The sequence below is a fragment of the Anser brachyrhynchus genome, assembly GCF_964034855.1.
Source record: "Anser brachyrhynchus genome assembly, chromosome: 2".
NCBI classification, from domain to species: Eukaryota; Metazoa; Chordata; class Aves; order Anseriformes; family Anatidae; genus Anser; species Anser brachyrhynchus.
Genome location: NC_137695.1, coordinates 118078475 through 118101369, shown reverse-complemented (window position 1 = coordinate 118101369; position 22895 = coordinate 118078475).

The window sequence follows — 22895 nt, the reverse complement described above, 5'->3', positions numbered from 1 at the left end:
CTAATATGCTGTTAAGAGAGAGGATGCACTATATTTCATATGTATGAACAATATTTCAATTCAAGCATGTGTTCTTTTTTCTTTTCCTTTGTGATCCTGAGCAAGGGGAATTCTGCTTCTTAGATGACACTGTCAGAAAATGCTTGAGATGATCTTTTGCTGTAAAGTTGGTCTGCTGGATAATAACTCAGGACTCCATAACAGAGTTCTCCGAAGTGTCTGACATGGGCAAGTAAACCACTCTTCAGATCTCACTCTTGAAGATAAAACAACTGCTCTGCTTGAGGAACGCAGCAGCATGTCTCCCCAGTTAATGCTTACAAGCCATTTTTAGATCTATTTCTGTTCAAAGCTGCAACACACGTTTCTCTTCTGGCATCACACCTTGCTCATTTGTCTCCTCAGGTGGAAATAGCCAGTTTTAGTGCCCAAAGCTTTCTGAATGCCGTGCAGTCATGACTAATTTATTCCTGTAGATAAGTACATTTGACTACAAAGTCCAAATCACAACTGAAAATCTACAGGCACTTGGAATAGTTTTCCCCCAATTTTAATGACAATTTCCAGCACAATTTAATCAAATAGAAATCTTTAGAAAAGCAGTTGTTAAGTAAAGTTATACCTCCGATTTAATAAGATTTAGTCACTTAATATTTGCATTTTATATATATGTTGAATAGTGTGATGGTGTGAATATATACACCTCCCCACACATGCACAGTCCACATACCATATATGTACATAGATATACACACCCACATAAATCTAATATATATAAAAGCGTGGGTGTTTTATATATAAAACATGCAGAAAATGCTTTCTCCAACTATGCTTATGGGCTCATTTTGAATATACAGACTGAACAAAATATAGTTCAAGGGAGTTTTATGATTTGTGTTGCTCTACCTCCTTTTTATCTTTTCCTCAAAACCTGTATTTTGAAAAGAATCAGAGGTAGCAAATGAGAACAAGAAAGAGAAATTCAGTATCTCAGTTCTGGATCCTCATGTTTAGCACAGCATAATTAAAGAAGTTATTTAATATAGACATCTTGGAACTTTTTTTTCTATTTTTTTTTTGTGAATCCCACGTGATGGTGTTACATAAAGAAGCCAGTATGTCTGTAACTCATTCCAAAATAATCTTTAACTTTAGCATTCCTCACAAAAATCACTTCAAATAACAAAAGGATTTTGAAGTCTTCAAAGATTAACCACTTTCAAAGCAAGACACCATACCAGCCTATAACAAAAAACATTGATTGGAGAGAATAACCTCTACTTCATTCCAAAGCATAGAAATATATTCTACCTGTCTGATGAGTAATTTTAAGCCATTATGAAACATTGTGTTACATGGAATTAAAATATCAATTTTACATTTTGCTGACATAAGATCTTCAAAGCTCTCTGAAAGCTGAAACTGATTGCTGTTTAGTTTTCCAGTAAATATAAATACAATATTAAAAGGATGTCAAGATAATTGAAAGTGTACAGAGAAGGGCAACAAAGCCGATAAAAGGGATGGAAGGCATGTCCTGTGAGGAGAGGCTGAGGATGCTTGGGTTGCCTAGTATAAGCCTCATTGCTGTCTACAACTTCCTGAGGAGGGAAAAAGGAGAGGGAGGTGCCGCTCTTCTCTCCTTCATGACCAATGATAATGAAGTGCAGAAACAGAACAAAGATATACCAGGGGAGGTTCAGACTGGATATTACGAAAAATTTCTTCTCTATGAGGGTGGTCAAACACTGGAACAGGCTTCCTAGAGATATGGTTGATGATCCATGCCTGTCAGTGTTCAAAAGGCATTTGGTTAATGTCCTTAATACTATGTTCTAACTTTTGTTTAGCCCTGAAGCAGACAGGCAGTTAGACTAGATGATCTTTGAGGGTCCCTTCCAACTGAAATATGCTATTCTATTCTAGAGGGAAAATGTGATCTGTGAAGTCACTGATGAGTAGTGTGTAAAACATCCCATAATGAAATTCAATAGAAATACATACAAGAAATGGCAGTTATGTTCTAGCATTATAAATACAAACTTCCTTGAAAAAATAACTTCCATGCAAACAAACTATTTAAAATTTTGCTTTCTGCAATACAAATTTAGAACCTGAACAGTGGTGAGAAAGGAAGGATCTAGGTAATTAACTGGCTGGAAGTGTGTCACAGGACTTGAGAACCTACGTATCATGTCAGGAAATGTTTGGTGAGAATGGAAAAGAACCAGTCACTGTAGTTCTGTCTTAAACCTAACTTTGAAGAGTCCCCATTCCATATTCCTGATGATTCCATATTCCTGTTCTCTGAAACATCCCTGCCATAAAGGTTGTACATAGTCAACAGAAGTATTCATGAAGAATGTTTATTTTCTACTTCACAGCTTTGAACAGATTGAGAAAAGCAGATATCCTAAGACATTTTTCTGACCTGAAGAATATATTGTTGTTATGACTTAACGCTATAACACTTCAAAGATTCTGTACCTCAACTTGGCAAAATGGTTGAGGATACCCTCTTTTAAAGACCTCGTAAGATGGGAACAGTGATAAAAAAATGTTTTATAGGCAGCTGTCTACTTTATTAGAAGAGCAGAAGTTAACAGAAGTACTTCTCTATAGTAGACACTGACTCACTGCTACGGTATATAGAAAAGTTATGCAAGCAAACAACAGCATGAACAAGATGCAATGAGAGGAAAAAACATTCTACTCTGTAAGCATTTCTTACACTACATAGCTGTTCAATGTTGACAGTAAAAAAAAAAAAAAAAGAAAATCAGATTTGCATAGGCAGATTTAGTCATAAGGAAGCATTTAGACTGAGAAGAAAGTTGACATTTCTTGCTGTAACTCTCTCCTGAGAAGCAGAAATTGGATATACACTAAGTTTCATTTCAAAAGTTTTTAAAAAAGGGGGGAGGGTAGCTAAACCATAGGACTACAACCTCAGCTGTGTCTTCATAGACCAAAATAACACGATTAAAGGCAGCAGAAGAAATACAGGAATGCTGCCATTCCCACCTCTCGGCAGGATCAATGTAGAGGGAGAAATGGCAAGAAGGGAGTTACAGTGTGAGAATCACTGCTTCCTCTTCCATTTTTTTTCCCCATCTTTGTCATCTATTTATGTTATCATAAGACTACGTAAATAAAACTGTTCTATTTCTGTTAGGAAGCCCTGTACACATTTCAGTGTGCCGAATGAAATGGCAACATCAGCTGGAAGCTCTCATTCAGCAAGCAGTCAAGGAAATGCTGATTTTTATCCTCTTTTCCACACCTGAACAGACAAAGCATCAGGTTTGGCTGCAATGCTAAATGACAATGTGTTGCTTATGAATAAATTGTATACATCTCCATGCCATAAATTCTAAAAAGAAAAAAAAAAGAAAAAAAAAACACTATTTGGGGGTTGAGGGAAGGACTGCTACTCTTGCTAGTCTCTGAAGATCCAAAGAAAGTGTCCTTTGCAGACATCAATGGAAACTAAAACAGGATTTCAGAATGAATAATCTTCTATTTTGAGCAAGTTATCCTGTAGAAGTCCCAAGAAAAATTATACAAAAATATTCATGTGCATTTTTAGTAATCACAATGCCATGAAAAACGGCTCTTTTCTGAGCAGTAATGACTGCCAGTCTCTAGATTGTAAAACACACATTTGAATCACAAATATAATATCTGAGGATAATGGAAAGAAAAACTACAAGCGAGTATTACCAGGAATATTTGGTTGATCTGTGGAAACTTTTCTGGTTACCATGATCACGGATCTGGTGCATATCATGGGTGCACATGGAATTTGTGTTCCTTACTGTGTTCACTTATGGTTGCTTAAGTTGAGTGAGTAGACAACTTCTCAAGAGATCTTGCAATAAGATATTTTTACGACTACTCCATTTCATCTCAGTATCTGTCAGCTGATGTTTCATCATCAGATATAAGAGGTCCATCAGACAGCTTCTGGTGTGAAAATATCAATTCTGCCACAAAATATTTAAATGCTTCCATTGAGGATTTAAGAGAAATGTTCTCACAACTTTTATCAGGGCAGTTATTTTATTGATGTTTCTTTTCCTTGTGATATTTCAGAAAACATTATCCAGTCAAGATTTAACCTTTCACAGGGTTTCATTCAGGAATAATATTTCAATTCTTTTTTATCACATATTTTAAGTTGCTAGGAATAATAAAATTTCCATTCAGCTGAGGAGTGATGAGGGACAGGCATTGCTACTGGACCAATGTATCCTAAGGCACACTGACAATGCAAGTAATTTCTTCTGTGATACAACCTCCTTGTCAGTTACAGTGTTGCTATTAGAAATAATGCAGCTTCAGAAAATGTTTATATGAGAATACTGCCTTTTTATTCTAGCACTATACATTTGAAACCAAAGTGCTTAATTAGGTACAGATTTGTCCTGAAAACACAAAAGACAGTCTCCAAGTATACTAAAAGAAAAAGCAATGGCATAAAAGACTTTTCCTCATGAAGTTTGATGAAATCTATAGCCTCATTAGGTACAGGACACTGACTGAAAATCCACGTTAACAGTTTTAGTCTGCTGTGTTTTCTATTTAATACAGCAACCTAGAGTGATTTAAATAAAATTTAAAAGCCTGTATCTTTTCTTTAATAATTATGAATGCAACTACAGCAACCCAAGATACCTTTTGCCCAAATCACTTTAGTTCAGAATGCCGATACAAAAGTCATTTTCCCAGTCCATAACATTGCTGACTATGTCAGTTCATTTGCCTTCTCCCACTGATTTCTCCTTCTCTGCTACATTACTGTTACTTACCTCCATCTATGGTGTCCTCAGAGGTATGCCCCATTTTACCCAATATCTCTCATTCATTGTTGTGCTGCTAGCTCCTCCTCTGCTTACCCCATGTTGCCAAACTTAATTGACCAATTCGTAGTTTTTTAACAAACATTCTCCTGTTTGCTCTCTCTAAGCACTCTAACATTTTAAATCAGTGATTAATCAGAATTTAAACTCTTAAACAGAAGAATCATAGATACCATGGTAATTTATAAAATAAATATCATTATTCAAGTTTTTCAATACCAAGAGTTAAATGAATGTAAGAACTGGACCTTTGGCATGATTTCTGTTTTTTTTTATTTCTTACACTTTACAGCAGTATAAACTATTAAATCAATAATTATATAAAAAAGAGAAGATATGAAATTCCATTGGGTAAAAGATAGATTTGTTTTGTAACTAACTGTTTCTTTTATTCTCAGCTCATTTTTGATATGCATAGAAAAATAAAAGCAGGAAAGTGTATTACCTTTGGTTTAGGGACTAACCTTTCATTCTAGAAGCCCAGAACCACTAACAAATACATACAGAAAGATGTTTAATGTTCACAGAGCCTGTGTCACCATGAGACCTCAACAGCAGATAAATAAAAGCCCTTGACTAACACCATTTAGAAGACTACCTCCCAAGAAATATTAAAAGTACACTTTCTAAAGCACTTGCAGCTAGTCTTTTTGCTGCCAAATTCTAAAGAATCTTTTCTGTGAAGTCAAGTAACCATTTCAAGATTACAGATAACACAATAAAAAAAACCTTTGAAACATTTTTTGCATTAAGCATAGAATAAGGATGTGTAGAAAAATATACTTCACATTTCTGTTTTACAGTGGAAAGTGTGCCCAATGACATTTCACCAGAGGTATTATGATTAACACATTGATATAAAAAAACTAATAATTTTTATCATAGATATTACAAAAATAAATTAAGCATGCAATATTTAACTTGCATTAAGAGAACACTGTGTCAACAGAAGTGAGAGATATTATCATGACACAGACAAGCTTTTGATTAGTAAATCTAATAAGCAATATAAGAAATGTTTCCTAAAGGCATAATGGTGTTACAAGGATACTTTACTGATACTTTTTTATATTTAGAATACATATATATCTATGTAGTAATCAGCTTATACAGATACAATTCTTACCTATGTGTGCCACTAGCTTGTATAACCCACCTCCTAATTTTGAAATTATTTCATGTTTCCTTGGCCTATTCTGCTTTTTGAGGTTTCCCTATAATGTAATACAAGCAATTAATGCTTAATTATAACATTCCATCGTACTTCTGTTTCGAATAAGTCTTTAGGTTCACAAGGTCTTCATATCTAATATAGGACGAATGATTTAACTCCTTTATGATAAAGGAATAGCTGAAGAAATACATTCTGGGCAAAAGTATTGTTAACAAGCAGGTGAAGACTTCAAAGAGGATGTGAAAATAAAAACTAAAAAATGCTTTTAAAGTGCATCATTTTTCTATGTTTTTATTTGGGCTGTGGATTGTTATGACTGCAAAATTATTTTTATTAAGAAATTATTTTATACATTCAACGATTTGAGAAAAATGACACTTGAGATGCCACAGATGTTGCAATGACGTTTTTCCTTCTATTTCCTCTGTAGCCCATATTAAGATAACATTGTGGCTCAGGACACGCTTTAGACTACTGTCTAGCTTTTGCCGTAACTGTTACCTGATTCTGTGTAAGAAATTTAAAGAAGTATGTTAGTATCATGCTAATTGTATAATAAAGTAACTAGAATGAGTGCCTTACTCACCATGGGTAATACCCTTATTATTCAACACAAGTCCAGCCTTAATTGGCCATATCATTAGCTTACTGTAACAAAGTCACATATGTTATTTATGGCAGCATGATTATCACTAAAATATAGACAGTAAGGCTTTACATGGGCATGAATAATTACACGAATGATACAACTTCTCTAATGATATCAATGAAACCTCATTACTGCTGCTAGACAAGGAGAAATGAGGATAGAATCAAGATTAAATTATCCAAGTATAATCGGAGTTACCTCACTTCATACTGAATCTAGACTGAAAAGGTATCCTGTGTATCTACACTCATTGTACTGAGAAACTTATAAAAACCCTTCCCTCCCAGTCATGGGCCTCACCGAGTGAGGTCCACCCGTGTGCCCAAGTCCCAGTCCCAGGATGGTACCCAATATCTGGGGCTGGGTCTGCCCCAGTGTCCCCTGACTGCCATACTTGCTGGCTGAGCTGTTATGAGGCTGAGCTCTTGGCCCCCAACCCTAAGGGAGCCACTGCCTTTATGGCACTTTGACAGTACCTTCAGTTTTCTGTGTCCTTCTGGAACAAAAGACTATCTGGAAGATAAACACTCCCAAATGAATGCAGGTAAACATACATCAACATGGCAAGCAACATGGGGAGTCAGGACTTCCTTACAAATATATGAACAGTTACAACTCTATTACTTGCATTTCTTAGTCTGATGTGAATTTTCCTCAACCCCATGGTGAATAATGAGCAGTCCGCAGATGCAGGCCCAAGGACGGGCTGCCCCGAAGGTATGTTGTCTCTTTAGAGACCAAGCCTCGTTTTAGAACAAGGAAGAAAAGAACACCAAATATGTTCAATTTAAGTAAAAAAGTGAATGAAAAACATTCCTAATTTCACTGTGATTCAGCGACTCATGATAGCTCCTACACTTCCCCTCATCCATGGTCATCACACTGGAAGTGGAAACCTTGGAATGAGTTCCCTGGGGAAATGATAGATTACCCATCCCTGGACATATTTAAGAGATGTGTGAATATGGCACTAAGGGACATGGTTTAGTGATGGTACTCTGTACGTCAGGTTGAAATGAGAACTCTCAAATGATTGCTCTTCAATGACTATGCTGCAATTTTAAAAGCCATGATAAATGTAGAACAAATATTTTCAACGGTCTTTTACATTTAGGGAATAAAGTTATTTAGGCCCTTTGGGGAAGTTTAATATTGCAATAGTTTCAGTACAACAGTGCCCTCTACACAGTGTATCAAGATGACAATTGAAAGAATTGCCCTTGTTACTCCTATTATAAACTGATCAGTAGCCATGCATTGCTAAAGAAAAAGTAGTCTTTTCTGAGCTTCCCATTAACTGGAGCATCATTAAGAAATTTTTTATAAAGGATGCAGATCACCAAGTCAAGAGGAAAGCAGAACTTGGCAGTCAGTAAGAGAGTGCCCCTAACATTCCCCCTTGCCATTTCATGTACAATACACTTTCCCAATCTCACAACAATCTTGAGAGAGATAAAAAGAGATTCAATCCTTTCAACAAGAAGTGACTATGAAGCATGAGGATAAGGAAAAGCTGTCAGAAATAAAACACGATGAAATCCCCCCAAAAACAGGATAAAGGAAACCAAACAACAACTAAGCAACAGATTGTAAGATCATGAAAAATATCATCATCTTAAGGATGATGATGCACAAATAGGAGAGACAGCCACACTTAATTCCCTTCAGAGAAAACACAGCCTGCAATGTGATGACTGGGGAAGCAGAGTCACAATGGAGCTACATTCCGGTAGCCCCAGAGCCAAAAAAAAGAGCACAGCTAACAAAAATCCGGAACAGAAAAGGCTGCTACATCCTCAAGGTTCTCAGTGTTTGCAGCGGCACTTGCCATAAGCAGCAGAGAAAAATAAACAGGACATGCCAAGAACTGAAGGACTATAGAAGCATATTTCCTGTGATACCTTTCTGGTACGAAGGAATGAGGGAAGGTAAGGAATAAAAAGGACCCACTTCCCAAATATTATTGTAAACACATAAAAACAAACCACTGAGAACACTGGAGCTAATACTATTATGTGTTATACTATGGTAGAAAAAAAAACACAGAATCCTGTAATTACAAAAGAAAATCAGAGTGGAATAGAAGGCATAGTTTCTGTTTCTCATATGGTGACATGAGACACGGGTGTCCTGATTCACACAATAACAATCTTCCCATCAACCAATATTCAAGCCAACTATATATATGAACTAGTAGCAGAACAACACACATACACGCAAAACTTGCACAATGTTTCTGCTAATCAGATAATGTATGTAGAAACAAAAAGCCTTTTGAAAACCAGAGTTGTGGTCTTGTTTCTAAATCCTTCCTGATTCAGACATAACAGCTTACAAAATTGCAAAGGATTGCTGAATAGCAGGTAAATTTCCACTTTAGCTTCTAAGAGTGCTATTTAAAAATGAAACAAAACAGAAGTGTCACAACATTGTCAGTAAGAGTTACTGTTAAGCAGTTCTCTGTACAGAAACTTTGTATATGAGGGAAAGGCTGTGGATGTTGTCTGCCTAGACTTTAGTAAAGCGTTTGACACTATTTCCCACAGTATTCTTCTGGAGAAACTGTCTGCTCATGGCTTGGATGGGTGTACGCTTCACTGGGTAAAAACCTGGCTGGGTCGCCCAGCCCAAAGAGTCATGGTGAATGGAGTTAAATCCAGTTGGAGGCTGATCACAAGTAGCATCCCCCAGGGCCCAGTACTGGGGCCAGTTCTCTTTAATATTTTTATGAATGAGCTGGTCAAGGTGATCGAGTGCACCCTCATTAAGTTTGCAGATGACGACAACAACAAGTTGGGCAGGAGTGTTGATCTCCTTGAGAGTAGGAAGGATCTGCAGAGTGATCGGGATAGATTGGATCGATGGGCAGAGGGCAATTGTATGAGGTTCAACAAGGCTAGGTCGCCACTTGCCGAGGTGACCGGCTCCGGGGCAGACGCGTGCTGCAGCGGAGCGCGGGATCGGGACAGGCAGGGCTATTTTTCGGGCATCGAGCCTACGTGAGGGAGCCGCCAGGCACCGGCAGCCCTCGTGAGGGAGGCTGACGAGGCGTAGGCAGAGCCAGCAGCGTCAGCGACAGCTCCTCCCCCTGGCCGTTCAAAGGCAGCCCTTAGGGAGCGCGAGCGACCAGGAGCGCGGCGAACAGGGCCGGCAAACAGGGAGTGACACGGGGGGAGTGACGCGGCAGTTAGCGAGGCAGTGAGCGAGGCAGTGAGCGCGGGCAGGGCGGGCAGGAAGGGCGGAGCGCTCACACCCGCCCATAGGGACAACTCCTCCAACGGCACTCTCCCATCAGCTGGGCTGCAATGGTCTCCACCAGGCACAGTGCTTTCTCTAGGAAGTCAGTACACACCCAGACCGACTGCCCGCCCAAACACGCGGCAGTTCAGGTCTCCGGATGCGGGGAGTGTCTGAGCCTCTTGCTGCCATCGGCGGGAGGCAGAGAGACTGCTTGCGTGAGGTGCGAGCAGGTGGACGACCTGGTCCGCATGGTGGCGGAGCTCAAGGAGGAGGTGCAGAGGTTGAGGGATATCAGGGAGTGCGAGCGGGAGATAGACTGGTGGAGCGACTCCCTGCAGGACCGGAGGGAGAGGGACCAGGGTGAGATGCTCCAAAGGGGGGTGGACCCCCTGCCCTGTCGCCATCGGGCAGAGGGAGGGGACCTGCGAGTTGAGGAGGAATGGAGACAGGTCCCTGCTCGACCTCGCAGGAGATGCCCTCCCCTTCCGGTGCCGCCTTCCCAGGTGCCCTTGAACAATAGGTTTGAGGCCCTGGGGCTGGAGAGACCGGTGGGTGAGGATGAGGTAGGAAGCCTACCCAGGAGGATGCCTGAGGTGAGGAAGTTGACTCCACGCCTCAGGACTGCCTCCACCAAGAAAGAAAGAAGGGTGATTGTTGTGGGCGACTCCCTCCTCAGGGGAACGGAGGGCCCTATTTGTCGGCCTGACCCCACACATAGGGAAGTCTGCTGCCTCCCTGGGGCCAGGGTCAGAGACATTACCAGGAAGCTTCCAAACCTGGTTCGCCCCTCTGACTACTATCCGCTTTTGATAGTCCAGGCTGGCAGTGACGATGTTGAAAAGAGAAGCCTCAAGGCTATCAAACAGGACTATAGGGGGCTGGGACGATTGGTGGAGGGAGCGGGAGTGCAGGTGGTGTTTTCGTCTATCCCTACGGGGGAAGGGAGAGGCACGGAGAGGACACGGAAAGCTCGCGTGGTTAATAGGTGGCTCAGAGGCTGGTGCCAGCACAGAAATTTTGGGTTTTTTCACCATGGGGAGCTTTACTCGGCACCCGGCCTGGTGGCCCCAGACGGGTCCCTATCTCCAAGGGGAAAACGGATCCTAGGCCAGGAGCTGGCGGGGCTCATAGAGAGTGCTTTAAACTAGGTAAGAAGGGGGATGGGGCTCAAACAAGGCTTGTTGGAGCTGTGCCGGGGGAAACAATGGCTAGGCCGGGGAAGAAGGCGATGGCCCAGCTGAAGTGCATCTACACTAATGCACGCAGCATGGGTAACAAACAGGAGGAGCTGGAAGACATCGTGCAGCAGGCAGGCTACGACTTGGTTGCCATTACGGAGACGTGGTGGGACCGCTCCCACGACTGGAGTGCTGCAATGCCTGGCTATCGGCTCTTCAGGAGGGACAGGCAGCACAGAGGGGGTGGTGGCGTGGCTCTCTACATTAGAGAATCTTTTGATGTTGTGGAACTCCAGGCTGGGAATGATAAGGTTGAATCCCTGTGGGTTAGGATCCGCGGGAAGGCTGGCAAGGCTAGCTTCCTGGTCGGGGTCTGTTATAGACCGCCGAACCAGGATGAGGAGACGGATGAGGAGTTTTATAGGCAACTGACAGAAGTTGCAAAATCGTCAGCGCTTGTCCTCGTGGGGGACTTCAACTTCCCGGACATATCCTGGAAACACAACACGGCACAGAGAAAGCAGTCTAAGAGGTTTCTGGAGAGCGTGGGAGATAGCTTCCTGACGCAGCTGGTCAGTGAACCTACCAGGGGTGGTGCCCCGCTAGACCTTCTCTTCACAAACAGAGAAGAACTGGTGGGAGATGTGGTGGTCGGAAACTGTCTTGGGCAGAGTGACCATGAAATGGTAGAGTTCTCTATTCTTGGCGAGGCCAGGAAGAGGACCAGTAAAACTGCTGTATTGGACTTCCGGAGGGCTGACTTTGAGCTGCTCAGGACGCTGGTTGGCCGAGTCCCTTGGGAGGCGGTTCTGAAGGGCAGAGGAGTCCAGGAAGGCTGGGCGCTCCTCAAGAAGGAAATCGTGATGGCACAGGAGCGGTCCGTCCCCACGTGTCCGAAGACGAGCCGGCGTGGAAGAAGACCGGCCTGGCTCAACAGAGAGTTGCGGCTTGTGCTTAGCAGAAAAAAGAGGGTTTATAATCTTTGGAAAAAAGGGCGGGCCACTGAGGAGGACTACAAGGATGTAGCGAGGCTGTGCAGGGAGAAAATTAGAAAGGCCAAAGCTCATCTGGAGCTCAACCTGGCTACTGCCGTTAAAGACAACAAAAAATCCTTTTACAAATATATCAACGCGAAACGGAGGACTAAGGAGAATCTCCATCCTTTACTGGATGCGAGGGGAAACCTAGTTACTAAGGATGAGGAAAAGGCTGAGGTGCTTAATGCCGCCTTTGCCTCAGTCTTTAGCGGCAATACCGGTTCTTCTCTGGATACCCAGTGCCTTGAGCTGGTGGAAGGGGATGGGGAGCAGGACGTGGCCTTCGCTATCCATGAGGAAATGGTTGGTGACCTGCTACGGAGCTTGGATGTGCGCAAGTCGATGGGGCCGGATAGGATGCACCTGAGGGTACTGAAAGAACTGGCGGAGGAGCTGGCCAAGCCGCTTTCCATCATTTATCGGCAGTCCTGGCTATCGGGGGAGGTCCCAGTTGACTGGCGGCTAGCCAATGTGACGCCCATCTATAAGAAGGGCCGCAGGGCAGACCCGGGGAACTATAGGCCTGTCAGTTTGACCTCAGTGCCAGGAAAGCTCATGGAGCAGATTATCTTGAGGGTCATCACGCGGCACTTGCAGGGCAAGCAGGCGATCAGGCCCAGTCAGCATGGGTTTATGAAAGGCAGGTCCTGCTTGACGAACCTGATCTCCTTCTATGACAAAGTGACGCGCTTGGTGGATGAGGGAAAGGCTGTGGATGTGGTTTACCTTGACCTCAGTAAGGCTTTTGACACAGTTCCCCACAACATTCTCCTCAAGAAACTGGCTGCTCGGGGCTTGGACTGGCGTACGCTTCGCTGGGTTAGACACTGGCTGGATAGCCAGGCCCAGAGAGTTGTGGTGAATGGAGTCAAATCCAGTTGGAGGCCGGTCACTAGTGGCGTCCCCCAGGGCTCGGTACTGGGGCCGGTCCTCTTTAATATCTTTATCGATGATCTGGATGAGGGCGTCCAGTGCACCCTCAGTAAGTTTGCAGATGACACCAAGCTAAGTGCGTGTGTCGATCTGCTCGAGGGCAGGAAGGCTCTGCAGGAGGATCTGGATAGGCTGGAGCGATGGGCTGAGGTCAACTGTATGAAGTTCAACAAGGCCAAGTGCCGGGTCCTGCACCTGGGGCGCAACAACCCCAAGCAGAGCTACAGGCTGGGAGATGAGTGGCTGGAAAGCTGCCTGGCCGAGAGGGACCTGGGAGTATTGGTTGATAGTCGGCTGAATATGAGCCAGCAGTGTGCCCAGGTGGCCAAGAAGGCCAACAGCATCCTGGCCTGCATAAGAAGCAGTGTGGCCAGCAGGTCTAGGGAAGTGATTGTGCCCCTGTACTCGGCTCTGGTGAGGCCGCACCTCGAGTACTGTGTTCAGTTTTGGGCCCCTCGCTACAGGAAGGACATGGACGTGCTCGAGCGAGTCCAGAGAAGGGCGACCAAGCTGGTGAGGGGTCTGGAGAACAAGTCTTACGAGGAGCGGCTGAGGGAGCTGGGCTTGTTCAGCCTGGAGAAGAGGAGGCTCAGGGGAGACCTTATCGCTCTCTACAGTTACCTTAAAGGAGGCTGTAGAGAGGTGGGGGTTGGTCTGTTCTCCTACGTGCCTGGTGACAGGACGAGGGGGAATGGGCGAAAGTTGCGACAGGGGAGTTTTAGGTTGGATGTTAGGAAGTACTTCTTTACCGAAAGGGTTATTAAGCATTGGAACGGGCTGCCCAGGGAGGTGGTGGAGTCACCATCCCTGGAGGTCTTTAAAAGACGTTTAGATGTAGAGCTTAGCGATATGGTTTAGTGGAGTACTTAGTGTTAGGTCGGAGGTTGGACTCGATGATCTTGAGGTCTCTTCCAACCTAGAAATCTGTGATACTGTGATACTGTGAAGGCTAGGTGCTGGGTCTTGCACTTGGGGCACAACAACCCCGTGCAATGCTAAAGGCTGGGGGAAGAGTGGCTGGAAAGCTGCCTGGTAGAAAGGGACCTGGGGGTATTGGTCAATAGCTGGCTGAATATGAGCCAGCAGCATGCTCAGGTGGCCAAAAAAAGGCCAACGGCATCCTGGCTTGTATCAGAAATAGCTTGGCCAGCAGGACTAGGGAAGTGATTGTCACCCTGTACTCGGCTCTGGTGAGGCCGCACCTCGAGTACTGTGTTCAGTTTTGGGCCCCTCGCTACAGGAAGGACATGGAGGTGCTCGAGAGAGTCCAGAGAAGGGCAACAAAGCTGATGATGGATCTAGAAAACAAGATTTATGAGGAGTGTCTGAGAGAACTGGGTTTGTTTAGCCTAGAGAAGAGGAGGCTCAGGGGAGACTTACTGCTCTCTACAACTACCTCATAGGAGGTTGTAATGGGGTGGGGGGTGGACTCTTCTCCCAAGCAACAAGCGATAGGACAAGAGGAAAATGGCCTCAAGTTGCACAAGGGGAGGTTTAAACTGGGTATTAGGAAACGTTTCTTCACTGAAAGGGTTGTGAGACATCAGAACAGGCTGCCCAGGGAAGTAGTTGAGTCTCCATCCCTGGAGGTCTTCAAAAGACACGTAGATGTGCTGCTTAGGGACATGGCTTAGTGTTAGACTTGGCAGTGCCTGGTTACATGTTGGACTTGATGATCTTAGAGGTCTTTTCCAACCCATGTGATTCTATGAATCTATGATTTGCCTGGAGAGTCATCTTTATTTACAATTATATTCCCAGTGTTACAAAACTTTTATAAAACCTGTGGTAAAGATACGTTTTTTTAAAAATAATGTTACAAAATGAATTCAGCTTAGTAAACACTGACATTTGGAGAACTATATAGATATGAAAAATATATTTGTGTGCATATATGCATTTAATGATGAAGTTGTTTAATTTATTTTCAGGCTCCTTTGTGAGGAGGACTTTAATTGTATAAATTATCAAACAAAGCTTGTATACAGAATAGCTGGAAACTGAAATCACAGAAACAAAAGACCTAGACCTGCTGTACATGGCAGGTGGATTTGGCAGTGCTAGGTTAAAGGTTGGACCAGATGATCTTAGAGGTCTTTTCCAACCTAAATGATTCTATGATTCTACATGTGTTAGGAGAGAAGAGAATTTTTTTTTTTCACCATTTATAGAAACACTTTTAGGCTTTATTTTTTTTCATGTAAACGAATACCTAAGAGCATAAATCCCCCAGTGCCATCACATTATGGTGAATAACAGTATTTATACATTATGTGACAGTGATTTAAATATAGACTTCTAGCACATATAAGTATTGCTAAATACAAATGAGAAATGAAACACTGTTTTGCAAAATCATAACATGGAAAATATGGGACTCATGTAAGAAATCAAAAGTAATTCTGCCATTAAAAATAGAATATATTTTGTTCAGAATATTTACAAATAAGGAAGTTCTTGCAAATGTCTTATGAAAAACATCAACAACATTAAGTACAATAGAGAAGTTTGGGGAATACTCAACAGGAAAACAATTGTATAAAAGCCAATCAGAAGTGACACTAAATTAAAAGAACATAGTACCATATGCATTAGTAAAATATTAAACAAGGAACAGAATCACTGGGGTAGAAACCAAAGCCAAATAATATTGCAAAAAGAACAAGAAGGAAAACAAACTAGAAGCTCTACAGAGTAATCCTTCATCTCCAGGCCAAAATTGAATAAACAAAACAAGAAACATTTTATTATGTTCTGCTGTTTGAGCATCCTTTTCCTACTAAGATGGTACCAAATTCTACCCTCTCAGAAAGTTCAATGACCATATGAATCTTTTAGTTACGTTCTACAGTTCTAGAAAAAAATACTGTTGGACTGAAGAGAATGTCCTAAAGAAAACATTATGTCATCCTGCAACTGCTAGACTATTCTTTTCATACTGGATACAAGGAAAGGCAGAAAAAGATTATGATTACTTGCAGTATGAATGCACAATGGGATTCAGGCATATTTGCAACCAAAAGCTTCTTTTCTGCTTTGATGGCAAATTGGAGAGAATAATAATTTTTTCATTTTAGAAGACAGGACATATATGGGTGTGAGCATATATTAAATGTGAAATAAAGACAGGATGTAGAGTAGAGTAGAGCAGAATGGAACAGAACAGAACAGAATAGTTCAGATGGAATGGACCTTCAGAGATCATCTAGTCCAACTGCCTGTCCACTTCAGGGCTAAGCAAAAGTTAAAACATAATATTAAGGACATTAACCAAATGCCTCTGGAACACTGATGGGCACGGGGCATCAACCATATCTCTAGGAAGCCTGTTCCAGTGTTTGACCACCCTCACGGAGAAGAAATTTTTCCTAATATCCAGCCTGAGCCTCCCCTGGTATATCTTTGTTCTGTTTCTGCACATCATTATCACTGGGAGAGTAGACCGACACCTCCCTCTCCATTTTCCCTCCTTAAGAAGTTGTAGAGAACAACGAGGTAGTGATTTTGCCTAAGTTCCAACACCTACTTTCCAGCTAGGTACCTTCTCTTTTTTAGAATCAATGGAGAAAAGCTGGTTTACTAAAAGGCACTGCATCTTACTATAAAGTAGTTACCTAAAACAGATAGTATAAATTATACTATATACGTACCTACTGTATACACACTTACTATAAAGGAAATAAAAGTAGGTGTTCACACTGTGCGTTATTTAATGTGACAGATATATCCCACGCTCAGTTGGTTTGGGTAGCAGTAGAGGTTAAAACTGTGATTTAAACAAAACAAAACAAAAAAGAAGAAACAAAGCAGAAGTTGTAAAAGAGAGATTATTGAGACAACATGGAATAATCCAATTTGCATCCTGGTACTGTTTGCTAATGGGGTATTGGGCAAGGTCTTTCCTGGAGAGAAGAGAGTATATGGCTTTCAGAGCACCGACCACTGACCACAGTTCACCTTTATTGCTTGATAAAAACATCAAGTTAAAGAACATAACAATGCCTTTTCCAGATGCATATGAAAAAAATTGGTGTAAAAGAGAACAAGACCTGTATGTGCTCAAATTTCTCACTAAGGTGTATGAAGATGTTAACAGTAACAGAACAGAAGCCTAATGTGTTAAAATCTGGCTCAAATCCTTTGTTTTTCTTCCCTCAGTATTACCTGTTTACAGCAGGAATTTTCCTATTGAATTAATTAACTCCATGTTCAATGAGCTGGAAATGATGTCTTAAAATGCAAATGTATTTCCTTTACTTAAATTATTTACATTCACTCAATTTTTATCAGTCTTACAGATTGTCAGGACTACTTACTTGCTCTGGTGATTAATGTAAGGATTATATGCCCTCCCTAAGCATATTAAGACTTATAATATATGGGCATACATAACTGTTCACAGCCTCTATATGCTGTGTTAGACTGCTAGTGATGGTGCCACTCACACAAGAGAACTTTCTTTAAACAATCAGTCTGACAGAATGTATTCTTAAAATGTAAATGCAAAGTCTGAATTTCTACCTTGAACATTTCATTTTGCCAAACTTTTTTTTTTCATGTTTGTCAACTTGTGGTTTATTTCATTTGTACTCTTTAGTCTTTTCTTTGCTTTCGTTTCCATCAAGTTATCTGAAGGATTTGACTTCATTTTATGCATTATTAAAAAACTCATACAAAGACTTTCCTATGAACAGAAGAAGCTGTAAGTAGTGCCAGTGCATACGTCTGGCAACACTGGAGATGAATTCTTCTGTTGACCATAGACCTATCAACGGCCAGAACTGCAGCACTACTAAGCTTTCCTATTGTAATATGGTAATATCTACCACTCTGAGGACAAACTTTTAACCCTGAATAGGACACACTGCTTACACAGCCAATAGGATAATTATTTTGTCCTCAGAATTACTGCTGATTCTGCCAGTACTGAAGATCATTGCTTCTTTTGTGCACATTGTGTTACGAGCTTTTTTCCCACCTGCAGTACAAATGACTCCACTATGTATTTACTTTCTAATACCTGGACCACATGCTTCATATGGTACAGTTCATAAACTGTTATAATCTGCCCCCCAAAACATGCTTATACTTACACTTACTTATACTTTAGCAATTTTCATTTTAATAGCACTTGCTCTGATGTGACAGGAAGTATACACTACTGATTTCTTGTAAATCTTGTATATAAAAGAAATACAAAAACCAGCCATTTGTGGATGTTCTATGTCTATGTTCTATGTCTCATAGGTAAAAGGAAGCTGTTACCAGCAGCACTTTTTTAAGGACCTTGCAAAAAAACCAAGGGACTCCAGTAAATTCTGATAGATACTAATGCTTTCTACAGTTTTGCTCACTGAAAAAAAAAAAAAAAGGAAAAAAAAAAACTAGTGCAGTTATGTGAGAAACTCTTAAGCACAATGTTTGTTGAGGAGAATTTCTGAAGCTTCAGAAGCAGCCATGTAAACATCATTCACTGCTGACTCATTTTTAGAGTTTGCCTTTGCCTGCTCTAGGGACAAAAAAAGAATGCTAATGCTAATTAAGACTGTTCTTGTTGCAGCCTTTATATCAGATGTATCCTGTGACACCATCATGTCGACTGCAAGGGCCATGACTTCAGATGATATATTTACCAGTACTGGCATGGTAGACAGACAATTAGGATAAGAAAACTGCCTATCAAGAAATTTTGGGAGATAAAACTTTTAAAACATTCTGTGCAATGACAGAAAGGTAACATCTGCCTGAAATGAAAACACTTATAGCCAGCAGCTATCTCCCATCAGGTGCATGTGGAGATAAAAGAAGCTTGGAGGGTTTCCCTCTTAAGTAGAAGTGGGGGTGGAAAAGAACAAATGAATAGTAAAGTTCATTTGAAGATACAACCTAAAGCCACTGTGACAACAACAGAGAAGTTCTATTTACATCTTCCCTATGTCCCAGGGTAGGAGAAGAGAAATGAAGAATGTGGAAGCCTCCCTCTAGCACCTTGGTACTCTAAAAAATGAAAGAAGAAATTAATAGTTTAAAAATACCTCTGCTCATAAAATAGCAACATATGTATGGTCTATACCTTATAAAGTTCAACAGACTAAAGAAAGAGAACTGAAGAGGACAATGTCACTCTCTTATGCTGCTAGTCTGAAAGCAAAAGCACTGAAGATAATGATCTATTATTATTATAGATCATTCCTTTGTGGTTACTGCACAGACGGAGGGTCAGGACATGTGCACTGAGTTCTAACACAAATATACTGCATACTGATGTGTAAGTCCCTCAGTTTCTCCCTTGAACTGTTTGAGATCTTTAGCAGGATACTGAAAAAAACACCCTAAAAGGGATTGTAAACTAGATCAATCAATGTCTGCCACCTGTCTGCTAAGATTCACAAAAAAAAGGCAGAACAGAAGTTCAATGCTGACAATGGATGCACCATGATACTGCATGATGTATAAAAAATAACTTTAGATCAAAAAATAACTTTTAATCAAAAAATCATAGAATGGTTGAGGTTTGATGGGAACTCTGGAGGTCATCTGATCTAACCTCTTACTCAAAAGCAAGCCAAGCTGCTTGCTGAGGACCACGTCCAGATGATTTTTGAGTATCTCCAAGGAGGCAGACTCCACGACCTCTCTGGGCAACCTTTGCCCGTGTTTGATCACCTACACAGTAAAAAGAGTTTTTTCTTATGTTATGTACTCCCACAAGTATCAGCGTCACTGACTCTTTTTCTGAATTCATGGTTTAGTATTTCCCTGTATTTGTTTATTGAATTTCTGAAGATTACATTAGTGTTATCACAACTTTATGATACTGTGGATTGTTCTGAAATATTGCTTGAAGTAACAAGGCTCCCATGGGCATCCAGCCATTCAGTTTGCAAGCTGAATAGTTCTTCATGTTATTTTATCTGTTCATTTCACTCTACAGTGCCCTAGGCTCTGAAAATATAACTAACCCCTGCACTGTCAAGTAACAGAAATTTTCACAGCAGGCAGCTAGAGGGAGGAACATCTGGAGGACATATTCTCACACCGTAATTTTATCTACAGAGTGAAAAGAGTATACTATTACAATGCTATCTAAAATAAGTAAATAAATAAATAAAAGCTATGTATTGGTCAACAAACTAACATCTAGTGCTCAACATGGATCAAATAATTATGTAGTAGTGTCACAAAACTAAAATGAAGACAATTTCTCCTCAAATCTTTTGCAGCAGAGCACAAGTTGCAGTGTATTTTACATAATCAATGGGAGGAATTGTTATTCAGAGAGTATTCTAGAGCCCCAAACAACCCAGCCAGGAAAGCTGCCAAAAAGGCAAGGAAATAAAATAAATAAATAAATAAATAATAATAAAAAAAAAAAAAAGAAGTCGACATTGTAATAAAGTATCAGATTATCAGATACTTCCATTTAATCCTATTCAGTGATAATAAAACACACACTGAAATGGTCTGAAATCTGCAATGAGAAGGAGGAAATATCAAGTGACTTCTGGCTATCTCCAGGAGACAATCATAGAATTCTCTAGGTTGAAAGGCACCTTAAAGATCATCTAAGGTGATAATACCCCTGATCTGTTGAGTTCTGCATAGCACCTGTGAACCTCAGAAGAGTGATTTATGTGGATAGTAAGCAGTGAAAAAAACTAATCAAATGAAGTCCTGATCTAACACAATTGAACAGCACCAGAGCACAGGAAGTACCACAAGAATCATGACACTCCTAGGGCAACACTCAAAATCTGATCAAACTTCCTTTATACACAGCTGTGCTTCTCTTTAGTAGATGTAGAGTCAATCTGACATATACATATTCCGTAGTTCTTAATAATAAAATCACATTCATTGTATCATTCTCTTTATACTCTGAAGCATCTTGGTAGGGCAGAATTACTATTCACACTCTGTGTAGGGCCCCTCTCGCCCACCTCCTCTAAGAAGCAAGTATTACAGACCACCTATTACAGAACAAGCTAAACTGGATTTCCATCATTGCTTTTGAGCAGAATGTCCTCATTTCAGATGGAATAGAGTTAATTTTCTTCCCAGTAGCTCTTATAGTGCTGTGCTTTGGATTTAGGAAGAGAGTAATGATGATAACGCATTGATATTTAGTTGTTGCAGAGCAGCGCTTACACAGAGCCAAGGAATTTTCAGCTCCTCGTGCTGCCCTGCCAGCGAGGAGGCTGGGGGTGCACCAGGATCTGAGAGGGGACACAGCCAGGGCAGCCGACTCAAACTGGCCAAAGGGATGTCCCATACCATAGGGTATCATGTGGAACAATTAAACTGGGATGAATTGGCTCGGGGGGGCTGCCATTGCTGAGGGACAGGCTAAGCATCAGTCAGCTGCTGGTGAGCAACTACACTGTGCATCACTTGTTTTGAGTATTCTTTTATTATTATTATCATTATTATTATTCCCTTCCTTTTCAGTCCTATTAAACTGTCTTTATCTCAACGCACAAGATTTACTGTTTTTTCTAATTCTCTCCCTCATCCCACTGTGGGCGGAGTGAATGAATGGCTGTGTGGTGCTTAGCTGCCTGCTGGGTTAAACCACAACACAGAAATACAATGCCTTTTTCATATGCAAGTATTTTCACCGTTATTGTCACCATAACCCATGTGTTCTTTTCATTTGCAAAACAACATGCAGAACCTGTGATGCATCCAATGAAACTAGAAGGACAAGAGAAGAAAAAAATATGGAGCACCACAGGCAAAAACATTATTAAACTAATGGTTATTTTAAGAAGTGGAAGCTGCTTATCCCTCTGATTTTTCAGATGATGTCTTTGGTTGCATTCAAAAACCACAAAAATACAAAAGCGTAAACCTTTGCAACAGTTATTAGCAAGCAGCTCTTCTGTTTTTGCAATTTTGAGGTTTCTTGTGATATTTGTTAATCACCTTCTATTTTTGCAGGCATTCCTGGCTGTTGACAAGTTTCTTGCATGAAATTACATAGATATATTTGTGCAAGATGGTTTTATTAAAGTATCAATAGACCAAATCAATTTGATGATTAAATTGTGAATTTCCCAAGGATCACGACTCATAAGGATAAAAATATTTTTTTTAAAATGGTAATTCGCAAAACAACGAAAAAATGTACAAATCAAGAAAACCTATGTCCTATGCAGACTAGAGTATTAACCTGGAATAATACTCACTAAACCTACAATGGTTCTGTCCTCCCAAGCATTCTATTTATTTCCTAGGTGAATATACAAATTTAAAATAATAATAATAATACAGCTGGATTTATCATTAAGCATAATCAAGAAAGGAACACAAGCATTTTCAATCAATTATTACCTTGTATCTTTCTGCATAACTCAGCTGCATGTGCATGTCATCCTTAATAACACTCTCCCTTGAGCTTGTATTTACTGCTGATATATGTTCCTTAGAAAACCTGACAATGTCCCATGAAACACTTGCATCTAATTTAAAGTGTGCTTGCAGGTAACCTAAATTCATGTGAAGGCACCTATGTGACCTTGAGTGATTTTGGCAACATCGTCTGCAGTCTTCAGCATGCAAATGCAATGCAATGGCAATAGTGTTTTCTTTCCCAAGGTCCAACTGGTCAAAGTAAAGCTCGACTATCTATGTTAAGAAGTCTGAAGCCATGAACCCCTACATTTCCATGAACAATATAGTTCGTTCATGAAGAACTAAATCTACACACCTGAAATGACTGTTTGGGCAGCAGTTATAGCCTCTATCCCATCTACTCAATCTACTTTAGATTTCTCGGTTCCTGAGATCAGAAACTCTCTATGTTTCAGAAGACCAAAAACA